The following is an 18061-nucleotide window of genomic DNA, read 5'->3' as shown; positions in this document are numbered from 1 at the left end:
GTAATGAGTGAGGACTCAAACCCAGACAGTCCAATTCTGTCTTCTCGGGTCTCTAACCATAATGATAACACCCAGGAAAACAGCAGACGCTGCGTGGCTTCTTCCTCTCCACCCGCAGCCTCCCCACCGCTTCCCACCCCTCCCCAGCTTGTCACTCCCAGATACCACCCTGCCTACCTTCCTGAACAAAACTAGCCCTTTCAAGTCTCTGAGCCTTCGTGAGGGCTGTTCCCCAGCCTAGAGCCTCCTTCCTTGGTCTGCTGTGATCACCCTCCCCCTGCCCCCACCCCCGCACGCACAGTCTTTCACAGAGTTAATCACACAATCCTGCCGTTAGCTGTGCTGACTATGTCCTCCACGTGCGCTTCTACGCTGCATATACTGTGATGTTTCTTTACAGAGTTCTCACCTCTACTGAACGGCAAGCTTCTTTAAAGCAAGGACCCTGTATTCCTGGGAACTAGCTCTAAAATACTTTCTCAATAAAATGAATGATTAATCTTACACCAGTAAAGGATTTCATTATGAAGACTGCTAAGAAGTCACATGCGTGGCACTGACCACAGGTTCTTTATCTCCACCAAGGATAAGTAAGGCTGCATTTCACCCACCACCAACACACTCGCCCCACTACCGATTATGGGTGATGCAACTGCTCTACAAATGCAACCCCAGCGGCTCAGCCCAACTGAACAGATACCTAACTTACACGAAGAGATATGTTCCCGTTACACTACAGTAGAACCAAATCTTTTAATGAATAAAGGAAAGTGACTAGGAAGCCAACAGGCTGAAGTGATAAATAAAGAGCTGATTATCAGGGCATCCCAAGCAGCAGAGCTGGGTCTCTGGGTAATAATAAGCACGGTCCCCTGCCCACCCCTGTGGGGCTTGTAGTGTGAGAGAAAAACATGTGAAAAATCACTGAAAGTTTAAATGAGAATTTCATACCAGAACATTATCCAGACTATCTTGACTTCTCTAAATTACTTGTCCATCACTTAATAATCATCCTTCCACACCATTACAAATACTTCATAAACATCAATATTGATGGCCAAAACGCATTCCAACCTGTGAATTCACCACAGTCTATTTCCTATCTCCAGGTGTTTGCTTTTTAATCTCACAGGTACACATTTGTTCTTATGCTTAGGATCATTCCCATGAAGTAGATCCTAGAAGTAAAACTGCTGCGTCAAAGCATCCAAAATTTCAAGGCTGTTAGGCTTGCTTCTCTTACCAATTTATACTCCTCAGGCAACGCACCCAGTCAGCAAGGTCGCTGTACCCTTGCTATCACCCTATTTTCAAATGCTTGCTAATAGTATTTCATTATTTTACATGTAAACCCTGTCTCTGATTATTTGAGTTTGACTTTATTCATGCATAGGTTGCCTACTACGTACCATGCACTATGTTAGACGTGGGATGTAACAGTAAATAAGACCAGCACAGTCCCAGAACTTCTGTGAACCTCAATTACCAGAAAAAATGGAAACTCATCTTATCCAGTGAGCTTAAAAATTAAGCAACACGATATATATATAAACATCCAACGCAACGCCTAAGACAAGCACTCGAGAAACGTACCCAACATTAGATTCTGTAGACTCTGTACATTCAAGGGCTGAGCATTGAAGATACAGAAACAATGGAAAAAAATGTAACATCTGCCGCCAGGAAAAGTAAGCAGAACGACCATAATCGCAATACTGTCTAAGAAGTATGTAGAGATGATAGGGAAACAGGAAAGGCACTCAGACTGACAAGAAAAGAGCAGCGAGAGGGTGCATCCCTAGGGAAAGGATGCAGACCTGAGCTGTTATCAAGAGAGGAAACTAGAGATAAGCAGGGCATCACATGACTGCAGTCAATGAAGATTTCATGGATAAAAGGGCGAATTAGTTAAAAAATGTCAGCGAATGCACAAACTTTATCTTACAGGTGAAGAGGAGCCATCTTGTTTCACGACAGATTATACAGCTGAAGTATGTGACTAAAACAGAAGTATAATAACACTGGTGGCGCAGATGATTCATTCATTCACTCACTCACTCACTCATTCACTCATTCATTCATTCATTCATCCAAATCCACCCAATGCCTATGAACTTAGGCGCCAGGACTGGGAATTCTGTGAACAGAACAGATGTGGTCTTTGCCCTGATGGAGTCCACCATCTTGAGGGAGAAGAAGGCATCAAACAAGAAGAAAGCAAACATGATGTAAGTTGTGATGATTACAATGAATGAAGAGTGGGCAGGAAGGAGGACCTACTTTAGGTTGGGGTGACGGCAGCAGGCCTCTGTGTGGGTCCATTTAGACAGGGTCGCAGGGGGTGAGAGGAATCCCGTCCTGGGAAGGTGGGGAAAGCACTACAGGAAGACACAGCATTTCTCTGAGACTAAACATAAAGTCTTTATAATAATCACTATATTATTCTAAGTTTTCTTTCTTTGTTTCCTTTTCAATATTATTTACCTTTTTTGTTTTGATATAGTTTCACACATAAGAAAAAAGGTAACAAAACTAGTACAAAAAACTCCCTTCTGCCCTTTGCCCAGATTCACCCACTGTGCTCCACTGCTTTACCATTTGGACCAGTTCATGCTACGTGCACGGTTTTCTTTCTTTCTTCCTCTCTCTCTTTAGATACATATAAATATTAGATATATTTTTTCTGAACTATGAGAGTAATCTGAAGACAGAGTAGAATGTCTCTTTATCCATAAATATTTCAGAATGTGTATTTCCTAACAGCAAGGATTTTCTTGTACATAATCAAAGTACATTTATCAAATCACTGATCACTACTGTTTATCTAATCCACAGACAATATTCAAATTACTGCCCCAATAATATTCTTTGAAGTTTTTTTCTCCCAATTCAGGATCCAACTCAGGACCATGTGCGGCATTTAGCTGTAAAATCTATTTAATCTCCTTCAATCTGGAACACTCCACCTTTCCTTTTCCTTTTCACGACCTCACTCTCAGTCAATTAGGAGCATCAGAGATTAGCGACCGACCTCAGTGTCGCCGCCCTCCTCCACAACACCTGCAGCAAATGAGAGAAACTGACAAGCTGCAGCAGCTCCTGTGTCCTTCAAACAAACCTGGGCGCCCGCCCAAAGCCGCAGCTCAACCTGTGACCCGCAGTCATTCACAACACCGACAAAAACCTGAACAAAACTTATCTGAGACTGAGTCTGTCTGCACACCTGATGAACAAGGTACCAATTTCAAGGACAGTTCTGATGTCAGTGGCTCTAGAACTCAGCAGAACTCCACTCCACTGTATCGGCACACTTGACCCCATCACTGAGCATTCAGCTCATTTCAACAGCTCCGAAGCCCACCCACCCCGATAGGATGTCCCATGTTTTCATCTCCTGACTATGGTTTACAGCCATCAAACCGGCAGCGTGAACCAGAGCCCCCTTCCGAATCTTCACTCCGCACTCTCACCGTCAGCCCGCACCAAGGGCCTCCCCTGAACAGTGTGCAGAAAACCCAGCTGGCGAGGTCAGTCATCATTCCCGGGGTCCACGGCACTGAGGGTCTGCGGCACCTGAAATCATCATTGTTGGTGCTTACGGGGGGTGCACCATATGCGGTCATCACGCTCAGCATCACTTCACTCACTTTTCACAACACGTAAGATACCTATAGTATTACCGTCCCCCTCTGCAGATGAACAAAAAGGCTCAGAGCTTTCTCAACTTGCCGAAGGCAGAAACTTATTAAATACACGTTCCAGGGCCTTGAACCCAGGTCAATGAATAACATTCATTCAATAAAAATTCACCTGAGACTCTAGTACATCCTAGGCATTTTCTTGGCTTTGGGAATAAAGAGAAAACAGTATAATAAAATTGCCTTCTCTCATAAAGCTTACATCTTAGTGGGCAACATGAGAATTTTATATCTAAACACAAACTCCCATGATATCTACTTTCAGAAAGAACAGCGAAAGAAGAAGAAAAAAAAGCACATTATTTTTAAGTAAAAGCAATTCCAACATCTACGCTAGCTCTTTTCTGTTTTATTCCTTCAACTGTGCGTACAGCTGGGAAACACGGCATCAGTCCCAATCCCCAGAGGAAATGGGGAATGAAGATGTGTGTCTGGCCTCCAGGAGCAGCCAGAGACTACAGGCCAGCCACGGGACGCTAGGTGATGAAGCCTCAGTTACAACTCTGCCCAACGACTCGGGTAAGTCCCAGGGCACCATACTCCGTGCTGCGGCAGAGAGGGCAGCACGGAGCCTCCCTCGACCCGGTGGTGGGCACCACCAGAGCTCAGTGCCTGGAACCCTTCCAGACTCCCCTCCGTGCGGATCTGCCTCTGTCTGCTTTTCATCTTAATGTGTATCCTTTCACTATAATAGAACTGTAATCATAAGCACAGCACCTTCCTGAATTCTGTGAGCCTGGGGAACGCCAGACTTTGCAGTCAGCTGGTCCGAAGTGAGGGTGGTCCTGGGCACCACCAAACTTGTGGCTGGTATCCCAGGTGAGAGTGGTCTTGTGAGGACCACTCCATCTAAGTCCAGATTCGACTAAACCACCGCACAGGGCTTCCCTGGTGGTGCAGTGGTTAAGAATCCGCCTGCCAATGCAGGGGACACGGGTTCCAGCCCTGGTCCAGGAAGATCCCATATGCCGCGGAGCAGCTAAACACGTGCGCCACAGCTACTGAAGCCAATGCGCCTAGAGCCCGTGGTCCGCAACAAGAGAAGCCACCGCAGTGAGAAGCCCGCGCACCGCAAGGAAGAGCAGCCCCCGCTCGCCGCAACTAGAGAAAGCCTGCGTGCAGCAACGAAGATCCAGCGAAGACAAAAAATAAATACATTAATTAATTAACTAAAAAAAAAAATCTATATAATACGATTCCTCTTTTTGGATGATAATAGCATTTTGGTTATAAAATAATAGTTGTAAAAAATAATTAGTTCTAAAAAAATTCATGTGTAAAATGATATTTGAAATGTTCTAAAATAGTCTAGCAAAAGCAAATTTAAGAAGGAAGGAAGAGAGGGAGGGAGGGGAGAGTTTAGCTAGACAGGGGGATAGATAAGATTGGCAAAATACTGGTAATCATTAAAGACATTCAGCATTCATATATTATAGGTGGGAATCTACTATAAATAATTATGACCTTCCTGAAAAGCAACCGGTGTTCCTGGGATAGGTAAGTAAAACTTTAATAAACACACACCTCTCTCATCTCAAAAGCAGAGATAATATCTTCCTTGCAGAGCTATCGGGGGCATATCTGTTCTTCAAAATTTACAAGATCAAAGTAGTGAGACAAGGGGAAGTGAGGGGTGAAGGGGTGAAGCAAGGGGTGAAGCAAGATTGGCCATGAGATAACTACTGAACAAAATGACACTTACATATGCCTGTGCAAGGGTTACACGCACACCAGAAATTATGAACCTGATCTCCCACCGTTCATGCTGGACAAAAACTTAATTCCTCCCACACCTTTTGGTCATCCTTTCTCATGTTGATGGATACAAGTCACTGAAACACTTTTGGAGCAGCCTTTCACTGTGGTAAGACAGAGCTAAGAAATTTTCTTTTCCATAATTTCTCCAAGGCAGTCTTCATCCCACTGTCAAGTAAGTCTGGACCCAGCATCTCCTATCAGCTCTCAGCATATCATATTCGCAGCCAATCCATGAAAATGAGCAAAATATACAAATAATGCCTGTACAGAGGGACTCTGTGGCCACTGTGTCCACGGAAAGGCATAAATATTATGCTTCACTACCTAAAAGGAACAGTAACAACTGCCAGTGAAATGAAAATCCTAGCTTCCTACAAGTGAGCATAAATACACAGAAACACACAGACCAAAGCTGCACTGTGCACCAACGCCTGACCCACATACAGCATAAAGGCCAGTCCAGGCTTTCTTATTCTCGAACTGCAGACAGGAAAAATGAAATTACTGCTGAGCTAAGAGTTCCCCAAACCTGTCACTGCCCTGAGAGGAAAGACGCCCTGGACGACACCCACAGTGCCGACCTACTCCAGGGAGGTTCTATAAGGTAAATTTTGTGTACCTGGAAACAGACAAAATTGAGTCTCTGTCCTGAAGGGTGTACCATCTTGCAGGGGTAACAAGCAAGATGTAACTAACAATTCAAAGAGCCAGATGTGAAATAAACAGTAAACGAGAAAGATGTCCGGTGACTCTCACACAAGCACTCTGTCCCAGTCCAAGCCAAGGCATATCACAGAGACCCCTGCTTTTCCACCACTTGCATTTCCTCATAAAGTTGCCTGATCTCAAGTTCTCTCTCCTTTACCTTAGCTCCACTAAGACTAAAGTCCTTTAAAACAATCTATTTCTATCTTGAGCTGTAACTTCAACCTTGTATGACTAATTTTTAGGTGGTCATGTCACGGCTTCACAGCAAGCTAAGTTTGTTTGGTAGAGGAAAGATTTTATTTCTACATTTAATTTTATTTTTTTCATAATCTGCAGACTGGACACAATAATAAGGGAATGGAAATAGGAATCTGTATGTGAGCAAAATAAAAGCTCTGGTCAGATTCTAACTGAAAAGTATGGGTTATAAAATTAAATGTTCTAAAAGGGTAACAGAATGAACAAAATATATTTACTCATGCTAATATTTTAAATTATTTTAAAAGAAATGTCATAAGACCTATATAAAGACCAATTTTGTTTAATCTAAATCAAAGTTATAAAATTTTACTGAGTTACATCTTCTCCAGCCAATCCATGAGCCACATGGCTTCACTGTCAAGTAAACAGAGTTAAAAACAAAAAAAAAAACCCAATGTCCTCATCAGTACACATCCATCTGAATTTCTATTTCCTAACCTGTAAAGTAGGGATATTAGCAATACCTGCCTCATACTGCTTTTGTAGAAAACAAATAAAATAATGCCCACAAAAGAGCATATTCAGCACACTGCCAACTCCACAGTAAATACTCCAAAATGCTGCCTAGGGACAGGAAATATCTTGTGACATAACACAAAGTACTCAAGATTATCTGTTGAATGAATAGGTCCTCACGAACAAAAATTCCACTACTAGCAAAGCAGAGTTCAAATAGTAACTGAGAGAGATCACATCCAAGTAGCTAATTTTTGGTAGTTTCTTTAGCAGCCAACATATTCCAAGGTTCCTTAATAAAAAAAAAAACAGTAATAATCACCTCTACCTTAAACATATCCTTCTCTTTATTAACTACCCCTCCTACCCACCTCTTTGTTTTTACCAGTGGTGATCAGTTTGGTTTAACATGTCTTATGTGAAGAAGTACTCCCTGGCACAGACCTAACAGCCCCAAGTCTGTGCGCCCCTCTGTCCATTTTACTCCCAGGAAGCGATCTAACTCAGCACTGCTACTGCACACCTGGGCCAACAGCCTAGCTCAGCTCCTTCTACCTGCAGCAGTCATGTCAAAGCCATCCTGGAGGACATCACCAACTACGCAATCTTAGTCTCACTTTAATGTCACTGTACTGCTCCCCAAACTAAAAACGCCTGATAACATCTACGCAATCATCTAAGTTCCTTGGACTAACATTCCAGCATCGCCTTTCTACAGCTCGCTACATGAAGCTGCACACCGTTTCCGCTGACCTCCTGAACAGGGAGGAATAAGCTTCACCTTTTGTGCCCTGGCTCCTATCATTTCATTGCCTCCATTTTTAAGCAAAAAGGTCAAAGACATCCTTCCTTACATGCAATTAATTATAAAGTACCAGCACAGAAGCCAACTGCTGCTGAAGGAATTACAAACTAACTTTATGTGCCTCATATAAAATATAAGCTTAGTTCCTAATGTAACATTACTTTCCACCCGTCAGGATTTTCTAAAATTTGCCATGTCTTTTTATATAAACTTTTTCTTAATTTCTACAAGATGAAATCATACTCAGTATTACACAAGTTAACACAACGCAATTCTAAATTAAAACCAAAGGGTCAGGGGCTTCCCTGGTGGCGCAGTGGCTAAGAATCTGCCTGCCAATGCAGGGGACACGGGTTCAATCCCTGGTCCGGGAAGATCCCACATGCCGCGGAGCAACTAAGCCCGTGCGCCACAACTACTGAGCCTGTGGGCTATAGCCCGCGAGCCACAACTACTGAACCCACGTGCCACAACTACTGAGCCCATGTGCCACAACTACTGAAGCCCGCGCACCTACAGCCCGTGCTCCACAACGAGAAGCCACCGCAGTAGAAGCCCGCACACCGCAAGGAAGAGTAGCCCTCGCTCGCCGCAACTAGAGAAAGTCCACACGCAGCAACGAAGACCCAATGCAGCCAAAAATAAAAATAAATTTTTTTAAAAAAGAAAGAAAATAAGCCAATATTAGATTTAAAAAAAAATCAAATGATTAGTAACTCAACCACTGACACAAAATTTTCTTAAAATTATGTGGCCCTTTGCATAAACACTGTCTTTAGTTTGTCGGTTGAGAATACAACTTACCAGCCTGCTGTACATATATTGAGACACTGTAGGAAAGAACATTGATCAAAACACATCAGACATACTATAACAGCAATTAAAACTAGGATTCTGGTCCATTAATAGATAACACATGGAACAGAAGAGATTCAAACGTATCTTTAAACACATACACACACATACACAATAGGAGAAATCCAAATTGAGAGAAAGTAAAAACTGTTCAAACAAAGTATTATACTAAATGGCTATCCACAGCATGCAGAAAAACAAAGTCTATTTAAATACCATTTTTACACTTCAGATTACTATTAATGATTAATGAATAAAACTGCTGACAAGGTAACAGTGAGCACACTGGCACAGTTCTGACAAGAATATAAATTGGTATACCTTTCAAGGAGATTTAATCTGGCGATATGCACCAAAATTTAAAATGTGCAAACCAGAAATTCCACTTCTTGAAAGGTATCGGAAGCAGATAACCAGGCAAGTGTACAAAGGTATATATTCAATGATTTCCATTACAGCGTTATTAACAATGAAACATCAGAACAATGACTGTCATAGGTGCTGGTCAAATAAACTACAGTTCAACTATATAATGTGAAATTACTCAGACATTTTAAAATGTTCATTAGATCTAGACCCATCGATTAATGATATATTTATCATTTAGTTACAGAAGGCAAGTTACAGAATATATCATGTGATTCTGTTTGTGGATTTTATTTTTATTTTATTAACTAATACTGAGGGGTATATACGCAGATACAAGCATTAAAAAAGTTTGGAACATGGGCTTCCCTGGTGGCGCAGTGGTTGAGAGTCTGCCTGTCGATGCAGGGGACACGGGTTCATGCCCCAGTCCAGGAGGATCCCACATGCAGCGGAGCGGCTGGGCCAGTGAGCCATGGCCGCTGAGCCTGTGCATCCGGAGCCTGTGCTCCGCAATGGGAGAGGCCACAACAGTGAGAGGCCTGCGTACCACAAAAAAAAAAAAAAAAAGTTTGGAACAACTTAACATCAATGTTTTTAACAAAGGCTATCTCTGGATGCAGGACTTTCACGCTCTCTGGTGTCTTTAAAATCACATTTACAATCTGAGGTTAAAAATACTTGCTTCCATTTCGAAAAAGAAAAAAAGACAACACTCTACACGTTCCAAAGAAATAAAGGACCTGAAGATACTGCCCTATAAGAGCTGGTCCAGCTAAGAGACAAGACAACCCTCCCCACCTGCTGGTCCCAGGCTGGCCCCCAATCGGGGCCCCAGGGGGACTCACCCCGCTTACTTTGCACACTTCCCTAGATGGCCATTCAAGTTTCATTCACTGTCTTGATGTGCACATAAGAGGGAGAAGAGAACTGTGAAAAGAACGTGAGATCACGAGTCAGAAGACCTACATGCAAGTCCCGCCCCCACTACCGACTGTATGATGCCTATGGACCTCAACTAACCTGAATTGTTCTGATACAAAAAGGAAGGAGACTCCCCAACTCACAGGTTGTGAGAATGCAGAGAAGAATCTACACATACACAGGAGGGTTATGCAAACCGACTGCAAGACAGTTAACTCTCCCAGACTTCTGTCCTCAGCTCAGGACCAGCGCCTGGCCGCTGCTGTCTCCAGTCAGAAACCACACTGTTCCTCAAACTCAACATGTCTACATTTCAACTCAGTGCTTTTCCTTTAAAGCTATTCCCTAAGTTCTTTTGCGAACAAAACGATGGTTCTCCTGCTACCCAAGACTTCAGTTATTTCTGTCTAAATCCTATCCCTCTTCCCCTTTATAATCAAACCCCTCATTCTCCAACGACATAACCCTTCTTTCAGAACCTGGAAGCTCTCCTCATCCGGCTCCAGCCCTTCCTGAACACGCCCTCCACTTACAACACTGCGGGCAACGCCGCCTCGTCCCTCCACCCCGGAGCCTCACTGTTGCCAGAGCAGCTGGCACACCAGCGGCCCACCGTGCCCCGCCGTCTGTGACCTGGGTGCAGGACCCGGTTGTGTACACAGACAGTCTCCCTGAACTTCATCTTCTGCCTGCCCCGTCAAACGTGTGAAGCCACAGCTCTGGCCTAAAGCTAGATTCGCAGGAAAACAGCAAGAGCCACCCGTGTCTGAGCGCCAGCTCTCCCACGCTCAGTGCACCTCTTCACACCAGTTTATGAACTGAAATCATACCTTCTGCAGAGTGTATGAGAGGGACAGCAATAATGCATTTCAGATTATGGTGTAAGGAATATAATAAAAGCTTCTAAAACGGTGCCAATTGTAATTTTAAGTAATCTTCAACATTCTAGGACTTCATCATCAACCCCAGTTTGTCTTTCTTAAAAGTATCTCCAGCTACTCTCCTACACGAAACCCACACTCTCACTTTATCTATACATAGTCTTACCAGATAAAATAACTCGCCCCCATTTCGTCTCATCTGAACTTTATTCATCCAACTGTGATCAAAAGCCCTTCTGGGTACTTCCCTGGTGGTCCCGTGGTAAAAAAAAAATCCACCTTGCAATGCAGAGGACACGGGTTCGATCCCTGGTAACAAAGATCCCACATGCCGCGGGGCAACTAAGCCCACTGTGTCACAACCACTGAGCCCGCGTGCCGCAAACTACAGAGCCCACGTGCCACAACCAGCGAGAGAAAATCTGCAGGCCGCAACTAGAGAGAAGCCCGTGCACTGCAACTAAGACCTGAGGCAGCCTAAAATAAATAATTTTTTTAAAAAAGCCCTTCTGGGAAGTCTTCCCTAGTCACAGGTGGCCCACAGTCTTCCCTTCCCTGCCTTGAACTAACAGAGCTCTTCACTAACTATCAAGTGGTGTGAATTATCTTATTGGTGGGGGGGATAATCTCACATCATGAAAGGACATCTGTTTCTTCTGGATCCTCCTGGGGTAAAGTCAGCTATAAATGAGGGGGAAAGGAGAGACATATTTTTAAAAATACTGATTCCGCTGCATTTATTCCCAGACATACAGGTGTTACAATTGTACTTTCATGCCCATAAAAACAGGAAAGCATCTCTCATACTCACAAAAGACAGTGTCTATCATTTATCATTGGAGATTAATTTGTAATTTCCTCTTTGAGAGATTACCACCACCATGATCAGGTCAGTCACTCCAGCTTACTGTCAACCGGTCTAATCCATTCAAAACTCAGAATCAGCTTCCCTACTTGGGGAGACCAAGGGGAAAGCCCCAGACAACAACTCTGCCCCCCCAAACTGAACAAAGCCAGTCATTATTCACCCTACTTTTATTGAACACCCGACATAAGCCAGACACTATGCCAGGTGCTGGGAGTACAAAGACCCTCAAGTTGCTTTCAAGTCTAGCAGAACACAGGAAATGTGGATGACGCTGGACAAGGTGGACCAAAAGCTTCATAAAGAACAAGGATTAGGAAAACTGATTTGCAATTCTGCAAACTGTAATTCAGCAGGTGGACCTCAGTGAGGGCCACGGGCGCTACACCAATGAAACTAGTAATGTTCACCACAAATGGAGTTGTCCGGGTTACCCAGGGACTGCAAACTGGGCTTCAACCTCTCCAGATCAGATTTATTCCCATCTGATCCTCCTCTTTCTCTGCCAAGAAGAAAAGAAAAGGAGAAAAAGAAGGAAAGAAGAGTAGGTCAGCCATCTTCCTTACACTCCCCGAAAGAGAACCTTTCCATAAAGGCCCAGGGCGTCCTAAATGAATGCCTTGCCTGCAACTAGACGGGCCACCTGACTGAAGGGCAGCACGACAGACAAGAACGGAGGCAAGAGGAATACTCTCAGCAGTGTGGAGTAGGTGCTTTGGGTTTTTCCTACGTGTGCAGGAAGTACATGTCTATGTGTGGACAGTTTGGTTTCTCAAAAATGAGATAACATCGTGCATACGTGCAATTTGTTTGAGTTGAATAATATAATATCATGGGAATCTTTCCATATCAGTACATATAAATGTATTACACACCGTGATGTCCTGACACTCATAAAAACTGCATAAAACACATGACTTAAAGATAATTTGGAATTGGAAATATTACTAAATACACAGTCTAAAATATTAGTCCCAATAGAGAGTACCATTCGATTTCATCCTTAATACATTTAAAAATTTTTCATGTGTCATTTGATAGATTCTCAGAATAACCATTAAAATGAATTTAAGTCAGTCTGCTACAAAATAGCTCTCCGGCCTCCAAATATCAACCATGGAAGCCACAACCGTTTTTTCAGTATTAGTGTCATCGTGATGATGCTAAATCCAGGGCTGTGCGTGGTACAATTTTGAAATATCAGTATCGACTTATGACACCTTCTTTAAATATGAATTGTTTTTTTAACTCTAAAGTCTCACACAATAGTATCTACAGCAAAATTTTCTAGTTCTATGCTTCAATTTATAATAGATCCTAAAAGTAAAAAAATGGAACCAATACTATCTTTTACAGCAAATGTTGAATTAGTTTCATTCTATTAAACCAGGACTATATGTAAATATACAACAATATCAAAAAAGGATGTGCACATCTGGAATTTGCAGTATAATGGCTAAAACAGCCTTGGAAATATGAACAGGTACTGTACTGATGCGACTAACATTTCGATATTCTGCTGGTTACTAACCAGTTATGTGAGGCACATGAAGGAAAACATGATGCAAATAGTCCTGAACCAGCAACCAAAGGAGGGGGAGTCACCATTATTTCGTCTCAGCGTAATTACAAGCCAATAAAATATGAGATTTCGACAGAGAGCAAAATTGGGGGAGGGGGGCGGTTGCGGGGAGACACTGCGTAACCCTCTGGGTCCCCACCGGACGGCTGTGAAAGCAGACGCTAACCGACGGAGGAAGGGACCCTTGCAGCGCTACAGCCCCATACCTGCAGAGAGATTTAACCGAACAGCAACTTCACCGAGCCATGGAAGAAAGGCCCCCCCTCCCAGGGCCCTGCACAAGGGGTCCAGGTTACAGACAAATTAGCTTTACTAGGTCCCCAATATGGAAGAATCAGAGTCATGTAATAATGAGAATATGCATCCTTTTCATCACTACATAGAGACGGCAAGTACTCCACAGTCTGCTCCCCCAGCACAGTGTCTGCTTCAGCATCTCGGCGCAGTCTGCGTTTGCAATTTATCTTCCTGAAAACTTCCGGTGTTTCACCATTTCCTACAACCTTGTATACAAAGCTTACATATAAAGTTCCTTTTGTTCACTGCTCGTGTTGCTGGAGCTAAAACTGGGTCCTGCTGGGGTTTAACATTTCACGAGCAAAGGAATGACTCTCAGCCCAAGCTGCTTCCCAGCTCTGCCAGGTTTCCTGAACAAACCTCTGTGCCTTTGCACGTGGGGCTTAGAGTACGCTACCTTCCTTACTCAGAGCCCCGACACCTGAGTATCTGTGGAGCCTCTGCTACCGCCACACGCTCCTACTGGGCTCCCCTCGCTCGCCCCGCCCACCGCAGCAACCGTCTCCCCTTCCCTCGTATATGCCAAGGTCCTCAGGCCTTTGCATTTACAATTCCTTCTCCCCACAGCCACACAGTCAGCTTCCTCACTTCTCTCGGGCCTTTCCTTCAGACTTCCAATTAATGCTTAAATAGTATTAACTGTACACAGGACTTCAATTTTCTTTCGTTATAAAAGGCAAAAACAATATCGAACACATTCCTGTATTCCTTGCAGTAACTGGTTCAACGGTCTGCCTTGGTAAGGAAACACTAACCATCTAAATGAGTGTGCGTGGAAAGGGACTGCTAGATTTTTACCTGAGTTGCCTGAACCAGTATTTTCTGAACACAGAAAGCTTAACTGGGGTTACAGAACAGCATTACCTGAATGAGAAAATTTCACTACCCACTACTTTTTTTGAAGAGTTATATACAGCTGAAAAGTAAAGCATAGGGCAGGTGTTCAAACATTTGCTTGAATGCATGACAATTAAAGATAGTCTCAAAATCAGAGGCTAAATAAAAGCTCCTCAAGCTTACATAATAAAAATTTTAAGTTCAAAAGTGTGGCTTTTCAAAAACAAAGGTCTTGGGCCCTCTGCCCCTTCTGACTTAATGAATTTCATCTGCTAAAAGTCAAATCTGCCATGTGTTCTGACCTTGTGCTTGCTGGCAAGGGCCAGAAAAACACTGTCCTCAGAGACGAGTTTCGCCTCCTCGCCTTCCCTGTCATCCAACATCACCATATAAGAATCAGGCCCCAAACTAATCCTGTGACTAACATAAAAGGTTCCAAACAGACGAAATAAAATTACTCTTTAAAACCGTGGTCTGAGTCCATGTCCGAGGTCCATCAACAGGCATTTGCCAACACACACGTTTATCAACAGGAAGCATCTCTTTTCTAAAACTCTACCTTTTAAACACAATATTAAACACGAAAATGTTGCTGAGAAAATGTGTTCACCCAGACCATATTCTATTGTTGCAACATTAAAAACAGAAAGGAAAAAGAGATCTTCACCTCGCCATCAAGGGTCTCCTTACGGATCCAGTCTGCCACCTTCCTCAGTGGTCCCTGGCTGCCCCTCATAGTAACGTCAGGATCGGAAGCGCGCTGCTTATATCAAATACGGACATACAACGGCGAGATTCTTCATCAAACAGGCTGTCTGTCTGCTTAAGCTGAGTACCCTGCTCCTAAGCGGCTCACCTTCCCACCCTCGGGAGAAACCACACAAGCACCACCCACACACGAAAACCTAGAAACTATACAAAACGGCGGTTAGGCCCTGCTCCTGCGGCCCAAATCATTGCTCCCTGCCTGGCGGACGCTCTTCTCCGGCTTCGGATCTCGCAGCAACGCGCCTCTTTATCAACAGCGGGCACCTGCGCCTGCCCAGGGCCCCGCGGGGCGACTACACTTCAGACGGAGGAGACGCGGGCACGAAACCATCTACAACGAACGCAGCGCACGCGGCAGGCGGTGGGAGGCACGGCGGCGATGACCCCCCACGAGGGCCGTCCGGCTCCGGCCGCGGAAGCTGTGAAACCCGCACCCGCGCCTCGTCCCGCGCCCGCCCGCGGGGCGGTGGAGGCTGAGTCATTCCCGGGAGTAACTTTATCCGCATCGTGCCCTCGGGGAAGCCTCGCGCTCCGCGGCGGGACGGAGCCGCGTCTGGGACCCTCGCCCCGTCCGGCCTCCGAGCCTGACACCTCGGGGCCCAGCCCGGCGGCGGCGGCGGCGGCGAGGGTGCGTCCCTGGGACCCGGCGCTCCCGACGCCGGCGGGAGGCACCGGGAAGCCGGGGCTGCACAGGCCCCCGCGGAGCCGCCCGCCCCCGCCTCCCCCGCCCGGGGACCCGCTCCCTGGGCCGCGCCCGAGGGGCAGGACGCCGCACTCACCGGGAAGCGCCTCCTCCTCCGCCGGCGGCAGCAGCAGGGCCCGCGGCTCCCGGCACCATCTTCCGCCGCCGCCTTGTCTTCGGCGGCTGCTACCAACCGTCCATCGGCGCCGCCAACCGACACAACTGCCGCGGCCGGGGCCGCCGCCTCTGGGCGGCGGGGACGGGCAGGCCCCTCGGCTCTGGGTCGGGGGCCGGGGGAGGGCGGGCCGCGGCCGGTCAGAGCCGAGGGGCCGGGCGACGGGGAGCCGAGGCAGCGCCGGGCTCAGCAGGGCCGCGGACACGGCCGCCGCGGGTTTGTTATTGTCGACTCCGGCCCTTCCTGCGCGGGGCACGCCGGGAAGCGGGCGGGGGAGGGGCGGCGCGGCGGGCGCAGGGCAGCTCTGCGCAGGTCCGGAAGTCGGCGGGCCGCCGGGAGGGGTTGGACCCGGCTCCGCCTGGTGCCGGTGCTGGTGTTGGTGCTTCCCGGCTCGGGGCCCTGGCGTCCTCGCGTGACCCGGGAGACTCCGCTGGGCGGCTCGGGGCGGTGCTGGCCGCTGTCCGGGCGCGACTGCCCCAAGGTGAGCCTGACCTTCTCGCTCCAGCGAGTGGGCCTGCGCTCTCCGACCCACCGAATCCTGGGTTACCCGGGCGGAAGAGCTCGGCCCCCTCGGCCTGTCGCGGCCCCTGGGCTCCCGCCACCGGCCCAGGGCCCGTGAGGGGACGGGGCGCCGGGGAGGGGGGGCTGCGTGTCTCCCCGCCGGGCCTGCAGGCCGCCGGCCAGGGGCCTGGCAAGCCTGAAGGCGCTGGCGGCACAGGCTCAGATCAGGGAAGGGAAAGAAGGCAGTTAAGGCTGGGTCGGTGGGGAGGAGGTCGGAAGCGCCGCGACCACCGCATTTTTCAGCTCGAGCCTGAGCTCTCTAGTGGGTTAGCAGGAGCCCCCTAAGGAAAGCAGTGTCGGGGGTCCTGGTGCTGTGAAGACGGTGAGTCACGGGCAATGGAGCCGCAGCGCGCAAGTATTCAAGTCTGAGGAGCGGGAGTTGCAGGTAGAGTAAATACGTAAGACTTCTAGGCTTCCTGTTGGGTCCAGGAATCTCTGGTATGAGTAACAGCTTGGAGGTGCTACCGCTGAGTCACTAGAGGGCTTTTGAGTTGCGATTGCGTAAAGAGGCGTGTCAGCACCCTTTTCGAGGGCGCCCTAGCAGAACACACGCTACGGGCAAGCGAAATCTGCGCTCCGTCGTTTGTAATGGTAGGAACTGAAAGAAAACGTCGAACAGCTGGTAAGCATTACGGATTTTCAGTTTCCATCGCGCTGAGCCGGTATCTGAAAGTCATGGCTGAGATGGGCTAAGACGTGTTACCACTTGATTCTTAAGTTTGCATTCCTGCCGATCCTGGAGAGGTCTTGTTTTTGGAGAGTGATTTTTACTTTTTTTTTAAGGGTGGAGTTTTATCACACCACCCCAACAAGGTACTACTGCAGGGAACTGAAAATTAAGAGGCTAAACCGTTGTTATGCCTTGGGGGAAGGTGTGAACTGGCAAGATGAAGAAAGGAGCTGATTTTATCAGGCACAGCATGGTAACCAGCATAAAGAAAGTAAGTGGTCAGAAGGGATTCAGCCAGAAAATTGGCAAGCGGAGCACAGGATTAGGCCTCTAGAGAAGATATTGGTGCTTGACTTTCCTCTTAGTTATCGGTGACGTTCGGCAGCACAACTTCAATACACCGTAGAGTGTAAAATCAGGACTGGAATATGCCAATGATAATCTATTAAATAAAATGTTTTAAATGTTACTTGCCCGACTTCTTTATTTGGGGGAAAAAACAAAACAAAACCTAATTCAATCCTCATCTTCCTCTTCTCCAGAGTGTAAATAGTAAGAGTTGATATGCCTCATGTCCTTTCCTAGCGATAAGTGAAAATGTATCAACGTTCGTTTTTTGACATATATCTAACTATCTAGAGAAAACACTGTTACAGTTTCCTGATGCTGCGTGTGTCGATTTTCCTTCAAACCAAGGATATTGAAAACCCTCTGCACTCTCCCTTAATAAATGAAAACAAGAACAAACAATCCTCATGCAGCGTTCCTTCTCACCCAAGCTTCTTGATAGGAAGTCCTCGATCCACAGTCTCATTTTTGCCAACTGTACTTTTCTTGCTGAAATTGCAGATTAATAAGGACCCCCAAATTATTGTATTAAATGGGCGACGCTGAGACTTAATTTGAACCTTC

At 46.3% G+C, this 18061-nt stretch overlaps 1 protein-coding gene across 2 annotated transcripts in view; it reads right to left on the bottom strand.

Moving 5' to 3' along the window:
• RB1CC1 (RB1 inducible coiled-coil 1) overlaps positions 1 to 15980 on the bottom strand; it is a 60267-nt gene extending 44287 nt beyond the window's left edge. For both annotated transcript variants that reach the window (XM_082674917.1, XM_082674919.1), the window contains exon 1: positions 15841 to 15980. The gene's annotated coding sequence lies outside the window, so the exon portion shown is untranslated. The remainder of the gene's footprint in view (positions 1 to 15840) is intronic.
• Between the last annotated feature and the right edge of the window lie 2081 nt (positions 15981 to 18061).

This window comes from Grampus griseus (assembly GCF_964374135.1).
Source record: "Grampus griseus genome assembly, chromosome: 17".
Taxonomy (NCBI): domain Eukaryota; kingdom Metazoa; phylum Chordata; class Mammalia; order Artiodactyla; family Delphinidae; genus Grampus; species Grampus griseus.
Note: the sequence above shows the minus strand (reverse complement) of the source record. Positions and strands in the feature narration are given on the sequence as shown.